This window comes from Notolabrus celidotus, chromosome 9 (assembly GCF_009762535.1).
Source record: "Notolabrus celidotus isolate fNotCel1 chromosome 9, fNotCel1.pri, whole genome shotgun sequence".
NCBI classification, from domain to species: domain Eukaryota; kingdom Metazoa; phylum Chordata; class Actinopteri; order Labriformes; family Labridae; genus Notolabrus; species Notolabrus celidotus.
This window is the reverse complement of record NC_048280.1, coordinates 17,711,476-17,728,282: the sequence shown is the minus strand read 5'-3', so window position 1 is coordinate 17,728,282 and position 16,807 is coordinate 17,711,476. Positions and strand designations below refer to the sequence as shown.

The window sequence follows — 16,807 nt, the reverse complement described above, 5'->3', positions numbered from 1 at the left end:
TGGCTGGAAGAGCTGTGTTGGTTCCTGGTTTAGTGCCACTGGGTGCTGAGGATTCTGATACATATATAATCCTCCCCTAACAGACACACACACACATGCACACACACACACTCACACACCCTGAAAACTGCTGCATACTCTAGTAGGTAGCAAGGGTTATCTAGAGTCCCAGATGGGCGACTACCCACCGGACCCTAAAGAACTATGCACTGTGTGTTTGTGTGTGTTTGCAAGTGTGTAAAAATGTGTGTGTTCCTAAGTCTTCCCTTTCCTTCATTTCTCCCTCGTTCCCCATCTTTTCTGCTGGGGTTGACAGAGGACAGATTGAGCGCTGGACTTCAGCAAATGTGCTGATATCTGTGCATGTGAGTGTGTATGTGTGTGTATATCAGAATGTGTAGTCAGGGATAGCTATGGGAAAGGATTAGGACAGCTTTAGACAGGCTTTGTTTAATAAGCAGCACAACGGCTGCTCCGGATGGGAAACCACCCAACTCCAAACACACACACACTTGCGCTCACACTCACACACCAAAAACACATAGGAAAGATACCAAAAGGCTAAAACAGCTTGGACCTTTGTCATGGTGGAAGCTGGGCTGTGGCTAAGTGAGGTGTGTGTCTGTGCATGTGTGTGTGGTGTGTATGTGTGGAGGTTCTGTTCCAGGGATTGGGGTCCCTGGCTTTGGTAATGGGACCGATGGAGCTGAAAGGGAGGGATGAACCAAGGGATAAAGGATGGATAAAGGAAAGGATAGAACTGTGCACATTGCCCAAGGAGCTCTGCACTGATTGGCTCAGAGTGACCATATATGTGTGTAAGCATGTGTGTGTGTTCATATATATGTTGGTGTGGGTGTGGGTGTGTATGTATCCCTGCAGATGTGAACAGCTTAGTGATTTTCTCAGCGGACCAATTAGATAGACAGGGTTTGGTCCCCATGTGTGAAAGCCTCCTACTGGTAATCGGAGCTTGATTAGTGGATGAATTAACTGTGTCTCAGCCTGTCTTAACGCATGTGTGCATTTAGTGTGTTTATGTGGGACTTGTGTGGGTATATCTTAACGTCTGAGGTAGTCAAGTGAAGTGATGCTAATTCAGCTAAGGCAGTACCAAAGAGTAAAATCCGATTCCCATCCTTCTACTTAATACATGCAAATGGATTCCCAGTGTGTACATCACAACAGAGATTTCACCGTCAGAACGATGTTCCTCAACTAGGTCAGACGGATCATACAGACAGAGAATTCAGAGCAAAAGACGGGGGAAAAAAATACTTGAGATGGTGTGCTTCCTGTCCCACAAAGGTGTGATGTTTGAACCAACAGTTCCAGTAATGGAGGGAGAAGATGAAAGTGTGATGAGGAGCGAGTGAAGGAGGAGAGAGTGATAGAGACAGAAAGGGCAAGAGGAGAGAGGTGAGGCCTGCTTCTGAGCACCACTCCTGGGAGCCTAAATGCTTCCTCATCAGTAAACAGTGAATAATTCATCTAGTTACCATAGAGAGCACACTTACTCATACACACACGTCTGCGTGTGCACTAACACACACACACACACACACACACACACACACACACACACACACACACACACACACACACACACACACACACACACACAAACACACACAAAGTAAAAATTATATTCATGTCACAGACAGGCCATTTTTACAGCAGACAGACAACCAGGTTCAGCATGGAGCTTTTATTATTCACTAGCTTATGAACTCTGCAGGACCCTTCACTCTTTGACTGTCTGCATGTGTGTGTACAAGTGTGTATTTGTGTGCGTGAGTTTAAAGTGTGTGTCTATTTGTGGCATGTAGTTTTATTTTTCTGCATCTGTGAGGGTGAAAACGAGGACAGCGAAGAGAGGCACGCAACATTCCCCTAACTCTGACCCTGAGGCATGCACACACACACACACACACACACACACACACACACACACACACACACACACACACACACACACACACAAACACACACACACACACACACACACATACACACACACACACACACACACACACACACACACACACACACACACATACACACACACTCATGGAAATGGCTCCAACAGATGACAGAGTTGACTGCTCTGGTTTTATCCCGGAAACAATATACAGTCCACAGTTTCTCAGGACCTCCTGCGTATACACTACTTCTAAACTATGGATTCAAGGTTGCCTATATTACATAAACGCACACTTCTCATATCTGCATACACAAACACACACACTTATTCCAGCAGTAGAGAGGCGCTGTGGGAGGTGCGATATCTTCCCCCGCTCGCCTCTGTTCCTCTCTAGTGTCTTTAATTCCTGTTTGTCATATGTAATAAGTGGATGTCTTGGCAGAATAGTGCTGCATGCTGCAGAATAAAAGAACAATATTTGATTTCATTTCCATAACTCCAGCCGGTGAATTATTATTATGCTAATGTTGTCGGGGAGCCACGGCGCTGAGGTGGCTGCCTGGCTTTGTTTTTTATAAACCGTTAGGAAGACATGGTGAAACACAATAAGCGGCAGAATAATCAATGCTAAACTGTTTACAAAAGCGGCTCCCATCGCCTTTTACTCCCATTATTTGATCACAGCAGTATTTCACATTTGAAACCAAACCAAATATGAAGCAGGGGGATGTGACATGGTAATGAGCTACATGAGGAGGAAATGGGTTTTGTCTCTGGGTAATTTCAGCCCTGCGTGTGTCTGTGTGTGTGTTTGTGTATTTTGTGAGATGACTGATGTGTCTGACCATAACCTCTGCCCTAGAATGCTATGGACACCTGTCTTCCCACGCAAGATCCTCCAGGACCCTCCAGTTCAATGCAGGCCTGATTTATTAGACCCCAAGGGCTCCCTCTCTCTCTTTTTCTGCTTTCTCTGTCTCATACTCTTCCCCTTTTTTTCTCCCTTTCCCTCTGACACACCCTCACATACTCACACAGGATGAGACAACCCTCATCCTGAAGGGCCATGGAGAGAAAAAGAGAGAAATGGCTCCTGTCATTTTTCCTCTTTTAACTGGGGCTCTGCAGCGGTCTCTGTCACCGAGCCCCTGAGGGCAGGACATCAAACAAAGGAAAAACCTTTCACACTTTATTGTCTTTTACCACAGAGAGCTCATATCTCTTTTTTTCTCTCTGTCTTCTCTCTCTTTTTTTAACACTTCTCTCATATTCCTCCCATTCATCTTCTCATTCACTTTCCTCATGGCTCTGTACATCTCCTTCAATATCTATATTTTATAAAGTTTGACGTTTTGACAATGCCCTTTTGAGTGTGCCAGCTTGTCAGAGATACAGAGAGGCCAAAGAGGGGAAAGGAGGGGGTTGTAAGAGAGACTGCAGAGGAGACAGACGTTTTGAGGTGGAGAGGAGAGAGATGGGCGGCTGCTTGGAATCTAAACAGCAGCCTGTCAGATCAAGAGGATGTTTGAGGAGCCAAGGTGCCAGACAGGAAGCCTCACCTTTAAGGAAATAACATATAAATTTCACGGAATAAAGACTTTTAAAACTCAAAAACAGTAAAAATTTAGATACCAAAAGAAAAAATTAAATAAAATTAATGTCATTCATGCTATTTGTCATTTTTTATTCTTTTGCTGTACTGGCATGGTTCCAGGTGCATAAACTTGAACTTAGACATATTCTGTAATAGGTGTCTAGAGTGACGTGTTTGGTCTCCATGTACACACAAAGTTTTGCAAAACTACAGATGACTACATGTGATTAACTTACTTATAAAATGTATGTTTTTTTGCAATTTCTTCCAAACTGAAGCTGATTCATAGGAGCTTGATGTTCATGAAGTGAAGTTTTAAAAGTCCTTCAGAACATTTACCAGAAACATTTTGGATTCTGGCAGGCTTTAGCTTTTTGCTATTTATGTTAAGTGATTCAGTAAAAATAAGTTTGGGCAGAGATAAGAAGAAAAGCAAATTGTGCTCCTAGGATTTACAGGAAACATTAATCCTACATTAACTCTATTGAAAGACAGGCCAGGCTAAATCAAATGAAAATGCAACCAGTTACAGACAAAATATGGCTCATTAAAAAAGTAACAACATACAGTATTTCTAAACACCTAAGGGAAAAGAAATTAGTTACATGACATGTTGTATTTGTGAATTCTTTTTTTCTATCAACCTGAAATTGTAAGGACATTTCTGTATAAGAAGCAAGCAGACTGCGTGTTGGATGTATTCCCTACTGTTAGCATCAGCTAGCTTAACTATGACTGAGGTTACAAGAGATTCATGCTTGTTAACCATTGTGAAAACAACATGGTAGGGCAACACATTTCAACCTACCCATTTTTTCTCTTTTAGTAAAGACCAAACTAACCTAAGCCTCATCATCAAGCTAACCTTTAGCTTCACCAGTGTCTCATTCATTAGAATAAACTTGGTCCTGACTTCATCTTCTTATTAAATACCTATATCAGGGGTGTCAAACATGCAGCTCAAGGGCTAAAACCGGACTGACTTTGTCAAGTGAAAAAATGACAGAGAAGACCTTAACTGAAATTTTTCAATAAAAATAACTACTATTTTAAATTTGTCCTCTGGGGGTCGCTGTAATCATAGTGCTGACTGAGCGCACCTGAACGACACTTTTTTAGCGGGACTTTTTTTCTCAAAGTGAGAAAATAGATGACTTGCTGTTTGCATAATCCGGTTGAGATTCATATAGACTTTTTAGAGCACTATAAGATGATCCACTAACTACTAACACTAGCACTACACCCCTGCATACAACACTGTCCAACAAGCAAACTGTTCATGCTGGAGCTGAGGGGTTTAAAATAGTCAAGTTTACCTTCTTCATTATTATAATCTCTGTTATTTTACAGTAAACATACACTGTGTCAGGTGAATGGGTAACCTGTGTGTTTGGTGTGTTCGCAGCAGGTTTCAGGGCTTAAAGAGTCAAATATTCAGCCCCACTATGAGACTCATCATGGCAAAAAATACAACAGCTGTTTTTGTAGAAAGATAGTTCATTAAATGTGAACATTTTCAGAATGTACCGGTACTTTTTTGCGCTAAAACCAAAGGAAAACTTTGGAGTTTTCATTATCTATAGGTTACTATGTTTTGATTTTACTGGTCTGGCCCACTTCAGATCAACTTGGGCTGTATGTGGCCCCTGAACTGAAATGAGTCTGATGCCCCTGACCTATATCTTCGCTGCACACTCAGCGCCTCATTTTAGATGCTTAAGGTAGCTATGTTGTTGGTCATAGATGCAAAGAACAGCCTATTTTTTTCTCCTTGTCTAACACCTGCATTAAAGGGATAGTCCCCCCCCCCCCCCTTTTTTTTTTTTGTAAGTGGGATTATATGGGGTACTTGTCTACAGTAAGTGTATTATTCACAAGAGACGTCAATCAGCTGGACCCCTTTGCTGAACTACCAGCCGGTGAACAACTGATGGGAAAGATAGGCTGTCAACTGCTTCAGGCAGGGTCGGCTCTACCACATAATTTTGCTTTTTTTTTTGTCCAACCTAAATACCATTGTCAGTGTAAGTGTATAGGCAGTCTCTCTTGGCATCTAATATTACAGCACATGGTTTATATGTTACAGTTCATTGAAAGCCTGGTGCATCTCTTGCAAAGGCTGATGGGTATCTTGCGTGTCTGTCTGTATGTGAAGCCAAGAGCCGTGACAAATCATCAGTTTTGATACTTTGAAATAAGAATAGATGGATAACATAGATTACATTGAGTGTCTGTTAAGTTAATTATTTGGAAGTAACTAAAAACCCAAGTCATTAAAAAATGCTTACAGTAGGAGGAAATCTATATTTCTATATCAACATTTTCATAACCCTCAGATTTGAGTGAAAAAGTATGCACTTTGCAAATAACATATATAAAAAAAGTGTGTCTTACAAGTTTAGTCTCAGTTTCGAGGTAGCTGGAAGGATGCCATATTGGTCTTTATTTGGAAACCGAAGAGCAGCTTGGGAAAAGATCGGAAAACTGTGTTGTGTTATTCAGCAGATGGTTAGAAAATCCTTTAGGGATTCTGAAAGTACCTTCAGAAAAATAGTGAGGCAAGTGTTTTGAAATGACTTTCTGGTTTCTTTTTTAAACCTCACCAATTAATTCACTCTCAACCTGTGACGGTATGTGTGAAAAAACACAAACTGGGGCTCCCTCAGTCTGGTCCAGGGCCCTTATTCTGCGTAATGTACTTGACACAAATGTATTTCAACCCCATTACGAATGCTTTCAAAACTGCAAACCTACCAGGAACCAGTCAGCTGAAGTTGCTCTTTTTTCTGTGGCAGCAACGGCTGTTTCATTTTTTTCTGCTAGTGATATAACCAGTGATTGTTGTAACTGTGGTGCAATACTATATTTCACAGAAAACAATATGTAGGCCAACAGCAATTTTTGTTTGAAAGAGTAATACTGGATTTGAGACTTTATCATTCTCTTCTGTGTAATCCTCTGACCTTATCCAGGTTGATCTGCAGTGTCATTAACTTTTAGATTGTGCCAGAATTTAAGGAGAACAGAGAGCTCCAGATGAATAGTGGATGTATTTTCACGTCAAAAACTGACAGAATATTGAGGAAAGTGTGGACTATCTGAAAGTCAAAACCCAAATACCCTCAAGCAGCTTATTAAACTTTGCTAAGCTAGTAAATCTTACATCGTGATATCGTTGATGCTCAGCGAGTAGCTTTGGAGGGGAAACGTATTCATGATTTGATAAATAATTAAATATAACTATCCTGTCTTAGGAGAATAAAACACTTATTATGTTTTAAATATATCCCTTCATGATAATCCCAGCTTTGCATTCAAGTGTGTGACTGCGTGTCTTTTCGTTTGAGAGTCAAAACACGCAAATCCAAAGCTACAATGAGACTAACCCTGGAGACACACAGTTTGTCTCACTTACAGAACGCCTGATCACATCACACTTATAAACTCACATACCAACCCCACAAGATATAAACCCTGCTATACAGTATTTCCCACAAACACACTCAGTAAGACCAGGGCGGGGGTTCAAGCTAACGGCTTTGGGCGACCTTCCTTTGAGGTTACTGTCTCCCTGAGGACTTCCTGCCCTTTTGCAGCCAGCAGAATTTCTCTGCCAGAAGACGCGCACAGCGTCATTATTTTCATCTTCCAGGCAGGAGACGAAGCACTTCAGGAAGCAAATGGCTCCACACAGCTGCTATCTTCTGATCTGAGTCGGGGGTCGGCCAATCAATACCGCTAAGGAAGATCAATCCTGCTGTGTGTCTCTTAGTGCCTTTCACACTGTTTGTATGTTGGAGTGTGTCATTTCCCAGGTGGTCATACTGTTGTAGCTGTTATAAGAACTGATGGGGGACCTCCTGACAACGGCTGTTAGGAGCTTCATTCTGCTAAAATGCAGAGTTTGAAGCACAATCTGATTGGCTGTTTGAGGTTGACACTCATACTCACTTATTTGTATGCTTGTCTCAGCGAGTGTGCATTTGTGTATTTTTGCACATTCAAATGTGTGGGGGAATGTGTCAATGCACACATTTGTGTATTTGTGTGTGTGAGTTGTACCCAGGTGCACTGCCTGAAGGTTGGTGGGGTGAGTGATTTGTGTGTGTGTGTGTGTGTGTGTGTGTGTGTTTGTGTGTGTGTGTGTGTGTGTGTGTGTGTGTGTGTGTGTGTGTGTGTGTGTGTGTGTGTGTGTGTGTGTGTGTGTGTGTGTGTGTGTGTGTGTGTGTGAAGGAAGGGATGACAGGGTGTGTCAGGAGGATTCCTCTCACAAAATCCCAAGACACGAAATAAGGTCAAATTCAAAATACCGTGTCAGATGGAGAAAAAAAAGGAAGAAAAGGAGTGCTGGAAGGTATTTTTATTTAAATGAGGATCTTCAACTGAATTAAAAATTTGGAACCTAAGCCGCAAGTTTCAGTATATTACCCTCAACAGCACAAAAAAATACTGGGTAGAGGATTTGTTGATGACAGTAGTAATGACACTGTGCATACAGACTTTTTCCAGTGCTTGGTAATTGGGGTAGATCTTTGCCTAGAAGACAAATTATTGTGTGATTACTTTCTGTCAGCTTATGTTTAGCAAATGCCCCAAACTGTATTTATCCATTGATCAGAGGGAGACTCAGTAATCTTCAGTCTTCAGAGACTGCAATGGTTGTCACTTCCTGCAGTTTTTTTTAGATTGTATGACAACCACAGATAAAGTATGTTGTGTAAATTAAATATCATTCTCCGACTACTAAACTTTATTTGTGGCTCTGACTCATGCTTTAAAACTTTCAGTATGTTAAAAGCTTCACAGCTTGACTTCAGGGAACATTCTGTAAACCATTTTTCAAGACAAAGTTTTGCTTCTGCCAAGATATATTTGAGCTTCTCTGATTTGTAAATGAAAAACTTAAAATCTGGTAAACAACTGCACACAGACAGAACTGAAGAGAGGGAGAGGCAGATAGGATAATGAGGAAAAGACAAAGAGAGCAGGGAGACACCTGCAAGGCCCTTCACCTTTTTTCCCCCGTTATACCGTTTAGCCCTCTGGTGATTGGGCATGTGTGTGGGTGTGAGTATGAGCTTGTAAAATTACAGAGAGCAGCTCCACACACACACACACACACGCACGTACATGCACATGCACACAGACAGATATGCTGACACAATAGTATCTGAATATTTCTCAACACTCAGGGGTTGAGGAGAAATCATGTGTGCAAATATTTGTTTCGCAGCCCGGGGTTCCATCTGAATAAGTCATCAGTTGGAAATGTGTTTGCTGTTTGAGCATGTGCGCGTTTGTTTTTGCTTTGTTTTCTTGTTTTGTTTGTGCAGATCTTTGAATTGCAGAACATGTTTTTTCCACCAGCCTGTCATAAAACATAGAGGAGATGTTCTTAAAATTTAGAAGCTTGAAACCTGAGGGACATGAGAGGGAGTGAGGTTGTGCTGTTAGAGTCAGCTCATCACTTCAGCTGGAGTGAATGATAATAATCATATATGATGTGAAACAGATGAAATAAGTAAATTATTCATGCTTTGTAAGAATACTTGTTTCTTTGCTAAATCTGCTGTTAGCTTAGATTTCACTCCTTGATCTAAAAGGCATCACAGATGTGTCTTAATTAATTAGAGCTTCTTATTATCATACTGCACCGATCCTTCATGCTGATAAATGGGAAGTCATCGGTGCTAATTTCTGTGGCCATTTTTTTAACACAGTTAAATGAAAATCAGACATGAAAACGATCTCTGATGGATGACGTCTTTTGAACTCTTTATCCATGTGTTGTTTGCTTTCATCTCAGAGTTCTTTCTCATTACTCTGGTAAATAAACAGGACTCAAAATCAGACTTAGGGCTGTGGGGTCCCGCACTGTTCCTGAGAACAAAATATTTATACAGATGTCATCTCTGTCTCTCCATATTTTACCTCTCGACTAGATTTTACTGTGATGCAATACATTTTTTATTATGCAAATATTAATTTTAAGCATTTCTGGGGGGTTTTCATGTCATAAGGGAACACTGCCCTAGATTGTGCAAAATCTTTCCTTTCCAGACAGCTGCTGCTGCCGTGTGTTTCCATGCTCTAACAGACAGATTTTTGTTAAATGACTTTTGGACACAGCACCCCGCCCTTCAACCCGGCATGGGTGGGCCTGTCCGCAGGGTGCCAAACAGGGTGTCTGAGGCCAGTGATGTGAATTGACATGCTGTTTAAAAATGGATCTGTCTGAATTATTCAGTCTGTTATTTTAGTGTCAGCAGTGGATGGTGATGTCTGGTTGTCACGGAAACGTAGTCCCAATGATCCTGAGGGTGCAGCTGAGTCCCCCGGAAGAAGAGGAGAGGGAGGGATGCAGCGCACACGCTGGTGAATGTAAACAATGTCACTCCCACTAAAAATGTGTCTCCCTTTTGATAAAGAAAGAGAGAGACTATTTTTATACAACCAGAAGAAGTAAGATGTTATACAGCAGCCACACAAATTATATAAAATATTATGGGAGTATACAGCCAGGAGGGTGTCGATGAAATACAATAGTTGTCTGGAACTGATGAATACATACAGGCAGTTCTCTGGCTCTGTCTTCCTTTTTCTGTCTATCTCTTTCTTCCAAACACACACACACACACACACACACACACACACACACACACACACACACACACACACACACACACACACACACACACACACACACACACACACACACACACACACAGGATGGGTCCTGGGGCTTTATGAATCTCCAGTGAGACATGAACACATGGAACAGTCATCGAGCTTCCAGCTGCTGGTGTGGAGTTTCTCTCTGTGCAGAAAGGCTGGCTCTTCACTTGGTGCGCACTTGTCTGCAAAGACAAACTCTTTGTCAGTAAGCTTTCTGCGTACATTTGTCTGCATGCCCCAGACTCTGCATTTGTGTGTGAGTACAGTCAACATTTCTTTGTGAGTGGTTGAGTCTGTCGAGGCAGAAAACCGGCTGTGAGAACAGCTGGGGAATCAGACGGTGATTCTTTCTTCCCCCCTAAATGCTGGGACTTACATGCTGCCCAAAGCCCAAACACATGCGCTCCTGTGCCAAGATGAACATGCATATGCATGCAATCATGCACGCATACACACAAAGGACTCACTTGCACAGATTGCTTCATACATTTCAGGTCATTTCATCATCTGTTAGTCATTTTTCATCTTAAGCTCTTCACCTTAAACAAACAGTCGCAATACACTCATTGATTTATTCATAGAAAGAGTCTTGTGTACAAATGGGTTCCTAATCAAGCAGCTTACTTTTGATATGTTGTGCTACCTATTGTTTCAGCTCATTACACACTCACTCTTGTGCATTTTAAGCCTTATTTAACCAGACAAATTGACAAAGTCAGCATTGATTCATTCTTTCATGAGCAACAACGCACAAAGGGACTCTTTAGTTCCCTTTTGCTGTCACAGCTTTCTCATTAGTGCTGTAGAAAGAAAAGCTGTTGTGTCCACAGTCCGTAAAACCTTATTGAAACTTAAACCTGAAGCTCTCAGTCACATTTACACATAATAAATGTTTCAGTCATCACCTGAGCTGCTGAGTGCCACAGAGCACCGAGGTATTCATTCCGACTCCAGACATTCAGAGACAAGCAGCCTGCTGTCTTCCCGGTATGACTCCAAATCCCACTGTCCCTGTCTCACTTTCATCCCTACCTGTCAGCAGACGAGAGCTCTATACACCTGCGGCAACCTGTGTGTATGCTACCATGTGTGTGTGTATGTTTGTCTATGTTTGTGTGTGTGTGCTCACAGAGGAGCATGCTGCGCAAGCATATTCACAGCCAGCGTTTCTGACAAGCCTAATGAATCTCCTGAGAATTCGCTACCTGCCAGCTCGCTCTTGTTCTGTCTTGTCTTCATTGTTCTCTCACTCTGTTTTCTCCACTCTTGTTGTCTCTCCCCCCCCCCCCCTCACTGTTTGTGTTCCTAAACCAACGCTGTCTCTCTCAGCGCCCTGGGTTTCTCCTCCATCAACTAACAAGCTTCCTTTTATCTCTTTTGGGTGCACTCCTCACACATCTTCATGAACTCCAGAGGAGGTAAATGGTCCGAGAGAGACCTTGCTGTTGTTCATGATGTAAATGAGATGAACTTTGCTCACGTTAATCCTGTTGATGCGTGGCTCCTCAAACTTCTTCTGTATAAAGGGGAGGGGGGTCTACCACCAGCGAGGAGTCTTTAATTATACTTACCCATGCTGTATTAGTCATGCCTCAACTCAGCTTGTCTATCCAAAATCCATTAACTATGCCTGAGGAGGCCTTGTTAGTTCACAATTGAGCGCTAATTACACAACATTATGATACATCGGCCTCATCTTGCTGTAATCACAGTAATTAGTGAAATAAAGTCGCTCTACATGAGCAGGGAGGCAGAAGAACCACAACGGTGCGGAACAATAGATTCAGATTTAGTCGCTGCAGCACCAACCTTAAATGTCCTTCAAAGTTCATGTGCACATACTTACACATACACACACACACACACACACATAGGCACACATATATGTCTGACATGTTGGTTTCCAAAGTTGTAACTGCATCACTGATCTGTTGCCTTGCATGAACCGATATGGGGGGAGTGCACACAGAGCATGAGTAATGAAACGCTTCACACTCATTTGGCTTTTGCACTTCAAATGAGATTGGCGCGGTGCAGCGTCTAAAACACAACCATTAGATCTATAATGACTCCACTGCCTACTCCCAGTGGACTGACTACACACACGCACGCACGCACACACACACACACACACACACACACACACACACACACACACACACACACACACACACACACACACACACACACACACACACACACACACACACAAGCAGAGCCCTCCCAGCCCCCCAAATAGTCTATGTATTATGCATTCCACCCATCTGCCACTCTGTGAGCACTCTATCCCAGGGGGAAGAGAGGGGAGGAGAGGGGGAAGGAGAGAGGAGAAGAGAGGGAGGCACTCACAGCTGGATGGAGAAGAGAAAAGGGTGGTGTGCTCTCTCTCTCTCTCTCTCTCTCTCTCTCTCTCTCTCTCTCTCTCTCTCTCTCTCTCTCTCTCTCTCTCTCTCTCTCTCTCTCTCTCTCTCTCTCTCTCTCTCTTCTTCCCTCTCTCCATCTATATATCTTTCAGGTTTCCGGAATGTGTGTGGCTCACCTGTGTTCGGGCCTCTCCTCACAGACAGGTATGAGCATATGGCTCTGAAGTATGAGTGATTTATAGATGCCCATACCTTTAGTGTGTATATGTTTGTGCACATGTAGGTGTAAGTGTTTGTGTGTGTGTGTGTGTGTGTGTGTGTGTGTGTGTGTGTGTGTGTGTGTGTGTGTGTGTGTGTGTGTGTGTGTGTGTGTGTGTGTGTGTGTAAGACAGATAAAAGTTTATTTGTTTGGTAAGTATATGCAGGGAAAGCAGGGTTAAACCACATGAAGAGTTATCAAATGTAAATGCTTGACCATGTCACTTTTTTGGAGGGGTGAATACACTCATATTGACACAAAAACATGTTGAGTTGAGTCACATGGCCTCCGCTTATTTATGTCGATGTTAGCTGGCAAACTGACTGACAAAACAAGTTTCACTGCAGAGCAAGCTGCAGGCAAGAAGGGAGCAGTTTTAATAGCAAGTCTTTGTCTCACAGCTGCCAAACATTCACCCTGACCCAAACCAAACTTCAAACCCCATGATCCTCATCTGCCCTATTACATCCTTCAGCTGTTTCCTTCTCACTGCGCTGTGTATGCGCGTGTGTTGTTGTCAGTTTGTGTGTGTGTGTGCCCAGAGAAAACAGAGGCTTCCTTGTCATTGTGCTGTCTGATGCAGCTGTGTGAGCTTCAGATGTTTTCACACAAAGAAAAATAATGGAGAAAATTGTCAAATGTATCATGTTTCTTTAGTTCCCTTTTCTTTTTTTTTTTGACATTGTAGGAAATATTTCTCTTTACATAACAGTCAGGGTTTGTTTCCTCCTGACACCGAGGACTTATGACACCTTGGATGGCAGTTGTTATTTTTTGCAGATATTCTGAACATTATCTGTCAGATTTTGATCTGATCTTTGGAGAAACAGCCAATGCAACAAATTAGTGTCAAAATAGAAACTCATTCTGTATCTATATTTAACATTATAACCTTATCAAAGGGTTTTTGGTGGATTTTAGCACGGTCTAAATGATAAACATGTCAACCTTTTTTATAAATTACAGTGTATCATGCTTTAAAGGCTATTTTTTTAATTGTAAAATGTATTTCCTTAGGTAGACATTGATTGTAAATGACTAATATACAGAATAAATTTAGTGAAAATGTTGTAAACCTTAGCATTAATTAGAAATACTTTAAAATGTATATTATGGTTGATATCTACAGTGGCTGATCAGGACACCATATTGAGGCCTGGTGCACATGGCTGTGATGACTTATCATTTATGTTATTTAAGTAAAAGCATTTGTTACAGCTGACCACACATTTTACATGCACATTTCCGTTGCTATATTTGTTTGAGTCTTTAGTGCGTATGTTTGAGTTTACAGCCTGTCAAAGTTGCAGTGAGGTTACCTCTGATTGTGTTTGGAGTGTTCTGGAGAGTGTTCTACCTTTTCTCCATCGTTTCTATTGTCGTGTCATGATCTTATTTATGGTTTACATCACTTCCAGTCAGTCAATACAAATCAATGGGCTGCTTTTGGAGGAACAGACTGAGAGTGTACGGAAAGAAGGATCAGTGTGAGGATCTGTTGGATTAATCTTCTCCCACTCATCTGAGCTGTCTGATAATACTCCCACTCTGACACTCTTTGCATACAGGCACCTGAAGCAAGCCTCTGCCTTCCCCTCTTTGGACTAGTGCAGACACAGGAGTGCTCCTAAATTCAACTTGAGTGAAACACAACAGGAGTTTGGTCGGCAGAGAAACAGCAATCAAACAGGCTATTATAGGATAAGGTTTCCACTCCTATTACAGCAGGCTTTGATACCTGGATTTTATCTTTTCTGTTATCATCTCACATCAGGAATATAAACACACACACACACATTGGAACACACACACACACAGACACACCTGTAGTCTCTACTTACACTTACCGTCCATCTGTGGGCCAGGAATTATGGGATTTGTTAGTGTGTGTGTGTGTGTGTGTGTGTGTGTGTGTGTGTGTGTGTGTGTGTGTGTGTGTGTGTGTGTGTGTGTGTGTGTGAGAGTGTGTGAGTGTGTGTGTGTGTGTGTGTGTGTGTGTGTGTGTGTGTGTGCGTGTGTGTGTGTGTGTGTGTGTGTGTGTGTGTGTTTTGGAGTTGCGCTTAGTAGTATTAAGGATGAGTGCCTGTATTTACTGTGTGCTTAAACTAACTACATTATTGGGGTACTCTCTATTCATAAATGTTATAGTACTCAATACTTCTTAAGGTTCAGTGGGAAATTATACTTTCTATTACCTTCCTTGTGTCTCCCGTGCTACCCTGTTTGTTTTTAGGTTTTTTTGACAGGTTATATATTTTGTACAAGCAAGTCAAAGACAAATTTCTGCCTTTTGCCTGCAACATCCATTCCATCTCATGTTAAAAACCCAATGTAGAAACTGGTCTCCTCAGCTCCCTAACATTAACAGTGTTGTTATAAGAAATATTGCATCTTGCAACACGAGGTAATTCACTTTAAACATGCCCTGTCCACATTTCTGTGTTGCTGGCATAAAACGAAAAATAAGCATTTATAATTTTCATGAAACAACTAAATGTTACAATTAGTGTTTTTTTGCACTATTTTCTATTGAATATGGGAATATTTAAATGATTTGCAAATCTTCAAATTATATTTTTCTCAACGTTTTACACATAGACTGTATGAAATATGGACTTAGTATCCGTGACGTCACCCATCTGTTCCTGAAGCGCTGTTTTGAGGCCAATCATCAGAGGCAGAAATATTGCTGCTGTCGAGTGATTGTGACGTAAAGAGGCGGCCTTTGGGCCTCCTAGCCAAAAGCTACAGTTGTTTGACTCATATTTTTCGACCGGAGGTTGCAGCTTAGTTTTACAGAGCATACCAACTTTTTTTGGGTATGAATACCACTCAACAATTGCAAAAAAAACCTGCAAGTGCATCAACTTTTAATAATAACGTTCCATTATGCTTCAGTGCTTCGGGTAAAAATCCACCTGTGAAGCCTGTTTCACTTCAAATTAATAGGTAAGTACTCTTCAACATTAAATTGGATTTTGTTGCGGTTCTACCCCTGCAGTGTGCCTTAGTTTGATTATTTTTTTTAAAGTTATGTTTTTGGGCTTTTTGCCTTTTATTTGATAGGACAGCTGAAGAGAGACAGGAAATGTGGGGAGTAGAGAGCAGGTGAAGTCATGCAGGAAATGGTCGTGGCAGGGAAGTGAACCGGCAACCCCTGCGACGAGGACTGTAGCCCCTGAATGTGGGGCGCTTAGACCGCTAGGCCACCAACGCCCCACTTGATTTTTTGATATGTGAATTTGCAAGTATTAAATGTTGATATTCTCACAGCAGCAGGTTTTTACGATTTTTGTTAAATGTGTGTTAAGATTAAACAATATACAATATACAGTATACTTCATATACAGTATGTGGACCTGTGAAAGACAGGAATTCACAGATTCATTGCAACATCTCTGCTTTTTTATAAACATTGCAGCCTCTGACGGGTGCAACAATGCAAACTATCAACACATACACACACTCACACATGTGTAGACAGGTGTGCATGGAGTTGCGAGAGCCATTTGTTGAATGACGGGCTGTTTGGACTTTGGGCTGTGGTGATGGGATGAGGGGGGTGTAGAGAGGTAGAAGTGGAGAAGGGAGGTAGAGGTGTGGAGGTGAAGACAAGCTGGACGTTTGGAAACAGACTGTCTTTGTGCCTGAAGCTTACTCAATGAATGTGCGTGTGACAGGGCTGAACAGCTCTGTAGACCTGTGTGTGTGTGTGGTGGGGGGGGTTGTGAATTGGTCTCAGCCCCTCTGCTCCCATATCCCAGCTGTGTGTAATTGATTAAATTAATTAGTATGAAATATGGAATTAAACTACATGAATAGGGTCATATGGTGTCTAGATTTGGGGGGTGGGGGTGTCCATGTAGGTAGATGTGTGATTAAAATAAAATATGAATTAAGTCATGATGAATAGCCCCATATGCGCACATGTAATTGAATTACTGTGCTCATGTAAATGAAACGTTCTCCTCATCTACTTCCAGAGGTGGGAA

At 41.9% G+C, this 16,807-nt stretch overlaps 1 long non-coding RNA gene across 1 annotated transcript in view; it reads left to right on the top strand.

The window, feature by feature from the left end:
- Nucleotides 1-15,910, top strand: part of LOC117818788 — a 44,293-nt gene extending 28,383 nt beyond the window's left edge. Inside the window, exons 4-5 of the long non-coding RNA XR_004632398.1 lie at nucleotides 15,714-15,764; nucleotides 15,887-15,910. This is a non-coding gene — a long non-coding RNA (uncharacterized LOC117818788). The remainder of the gene's footprint in view (nucleotides 1-15,713; nucleotides 15,765-15,886) is intronic.
- Nucleotides 15,911-16,807: the final 897 nt, after the last annotated feature.